The sequence below is a fragment of the Grammomys surdaster genome, unplaced genomic scaffold (genome assembly GCF_004785775.1).
Source record: "Grammomys surdaster isolate TR1022 unplaced genomic scaffold, NIH_TR_1.0 125089, whole genome shotgun sequence".
Lineage (NCBI taxonomy): Eukaryota > Metazoa > Chordata > Mammalia > Rodentia > Muridae > Grammomys > Grammomys surdaster.
This window is the reverse complement of record NW_021619993.1, coordinates 324,971-328,295: the sequence shown is the minus strand read 5'-3', so window position 1 is coordinate 328,295 and position 3,325 is coordinate 324,971. Positions and strand designations below refer to the sequence as shown.

General features: G+C 44.2%; 1 pseudogene; it reads left to right on the top strand.

Annotated features, from left to right (window-relative positions):
- Positions 1–200: 200 nt before the first annotated feature.
- Positions 201–841, top strand: LOC114636953 (annotated as a pseudogene).
- The last annotated feature ends 2,484 nt before the right edge of the window (positions 842–3,325 follow it).

The following is a 3,325-nucleotide window of genomic DNA, read 5'->3' as shown; positions in this document are numbered from 1 at the left end:
TGATAATTCTCACTAAGGAATGAACTTTTCTATAATTATGTGCTTCTGATGGATCAATAAATTTATTAGCTCTGTAATAACTGTCAAAGTATTGTCAAACTGCATCATTTGTTTTTCCATTGTATACAGGTTTTTTTTTACATACTGTCTATTTGTTCCTTTCACACAATAAAGAATATATGAAATGGGTGGTCTCAAGAATTCTCCCAATAGCCTTCGTGCTCCCTCTTCCTGTAAGCGGCGAAAGGTGACTCGTCAAGATGGTTCGCTACTCTCTTGACCCGGAAAATCCCACAAAATCTTGTAAATCACGAGGTTCAAACCTTCGCGTTCACTTTAAGAACACCCGGGAAACTGCCCAGGCCATCAAGGGCATGCACATCCGCAAAGCTACCAAGTACCTGAAGGATGTCACTTCAAAAAATCAATGTGTGCCATTCCGTCGGTATAATGGTGGAGTTGGTAGGTGCGCCCAGGCCAAACAATGGGGCTGGACACAGGGACGGTGGCCAAAGAAGAGTGCAGAGTTTTTGCTGCACATGCTTAAAAATGCAGAGAGTAATGCTGAACTTAAGGGTTTAGACGTAGACGCATTAATCATTGAACACATCCAGGTGAACAAGGCACCTAAGATGCGCCGACGAACTTACAGAGCTCATGGCCGGATTAACCCGTACATGAGCTCCCCCTGCCACATTGAGATGATCCTCACTGAGAAGGATCAAATTGTTCCAAAGGCAGAAGAGGAGGTTGCACAGAAGAAAAAGATATCCCTGAAGAAACAGAAGCTCATGGCACGGGAATAAATTCAGCATAAAATAAATGCAGATAAAAGTAAAAAAAAAAAAAAAAAAAAGAATATATGAAATGAAGATAGGCTTGTGTTGGCCAAGGTTAAGTTGAAGAAGGAAGTGCTTTGCCAGATGTTGGTGCAGGGTGGAGCTACCATGGGCCTCTTCCTACACATCTCAAGGAAGTGGAGTCAGCAGCTCTGTGCTCTGATTCTTCTTACTCCCCAGATCACTTCTCCGGACTATTTATGTATCTTTCAATTCTGCAAACCTGAAAGAATCACATGGCCAATCCCGCAGTCTCAGACCTTCCTCCAGTTCTCCTGTCCACCTGGACTTCTGCATCACCTGGGGGGATCAGGACTCTCTTTCACTAAGGAAGCCACTCATAGGATAAAATTGTCTCACAAATGGGCACAGATGCTTTGGGCTTCTTCTCTGTTCTTGATGTTTCTACTCATATTTTCCCCAATGTAGGCAGGACAAATTGACTCAAGAAATCTTAGTGAGTCATTGGTGTTACACTGTCTTCCTACCACATAAAAATCAACTTGAAATCTGCAGACTCCAGACTAAGATAGAGCTTTCATTAGAACCTGACCATACTGGAATACTCAGCTTGAACTTGAAGCTCCCAGATTAGTGGACAACTAATTGTGGGGTATCCAGCTTCAACCAACACATCTACAACTCAACTGCTGCACCCAAGGCTCGGGACACATCACAGAAGAGAGGATGGGAAGATTGTAGGAGAGAGAAGACCAGGAAGTCTGCTGTGTGATTTTGTCTCTTAGAAATGTCAGAGAGGGGGCTGGAAAGATGCCTCAGGGGTTAAAAGCACTGACTGCTCTTCCAGAGGTCCTGAGTTCAATTCTCAGCAACCCCATGGTGGCTCACAACCATCTGTAATGGGATCTAATGCCCTCTTCTGGTGTGACTGAAGACAGCTACAGTGTACTCACGTATGTAAAATAAATAAATAAATACTTAAAAAAAAAGAAATGTCAGAGAGGCTACACCTATGAAGTCTCTTCAACATGGCTGTTTAAGCAAGACCTGGACAATGATGACATCAATGGATATTCTAACTAACATAGACTGGGGGAAGCTAACAGGGCCAAAACAAAGAACGACAGACAACTAATGACCACTGAGAGAAGAATTAGCCTCTCCCAGGGATGAGCCCCAAACTGGCTATCTAATACCATCCTGAAATCATATGCACACAACCAACACTAAGTAGACTCATCAGGCTGAATTTATACAAATATAACAATAGTAACAAAAGAAAATGAAGCCATGGGAGAGGTTGGAGGAAGGGGACATGGTAGTAGTCGGAGGGAAAAAATAGGAAGGGGAAATAATGTAATTATGTTTTAATTAAAAATACAATTGATATGTAAAAAATACTGAAGTATTTTCATAATTTAACTCTCACAGATCATCAGGAGGTTAAGCTGATCCTTTTGTGTGGAACTAGACTGAATTTTCAACTGATGCTCATTGCTGTGTTTAAGGATTCCCCTGATGCTTCCTTCCATTTTCACACTGCAGTTCATGAGTCAAGATTTCTTAAATAAATTCAGCTCCGGCATGGGAGCTTCTACGGCTGCATTTTCTGCTCTAAGGAGATGTGAGGTTAGCCCCTCTGCTGCGGGTGTGTGTCAGCATCGGAGTGCGGAGGCACTTTGCGGATGCCGGCGATGATGATGATAACGGCGATGACGATAATTGTGACGATGGCGGTGGTTATAATGACAATAGCTACCGGTTTACGTGTCACATTTATGGGTTGTCTGCGCCTCCGGCTTCTTCCATCCTTTCAATGATGTGCAAGTTAAGTAATATGTACTTTTTTCAGTACTGAAGGTTATACTGGGACTCACATATGCTAAGCAAGTGCCCTGTGCCCGAGCCAGAGCCACAGCTCTATTCCTTTTGAAGAGCTGAGAATCAGAGACATGCAGAATGCAAGGACAAAGGCTGAAATACAGACTTGGCTCTGGCTGTCCCAAAAGCCATAGGTTCAAATCTCTCTGCTGTGCTCTAGAACATGACTGACATCTTCAAGAAATTTTACAAAGGTAACTGAGCTGTGGGAGTTCTAGGGAAGAAGACAATGACTCACTTCGAAGTATAAAGGTCAATTTACCTACCTGTGACCCTCCTCATAAATAAAAATGAACTCTCTTCTTCTTCTTCTTCTTCTTCTTCTTCTTCTTCTTCTTCTTCTTCTTTCTCCTCCTCCTCCTCCTCTCCTCCTCTCCTCCTCTTTCTCCTCCTCTTCCTCCTCCTCCTCCTCTTCCTCCTCCTCCCTCTCTTCCCCTCTTCTTCTTCCCCCTCCCCTTCCCCTCTTCCTCCTCTCTTTCCTCTTCCTGTCCCTCTCCCTCCCTTTTCTTCCTCCCCTCCTCCTCCCCCTTCTCCTCCCCCTCCTCTCCTCCCCTCTTCCTTTCCCTCCTCTCCTCCTCCTCCCTTTCCCTCCTCCTCTCCCTTCTTCCCCTCCTTTTTCTCCGCCCCCTCTCTCTCCTCTTCTA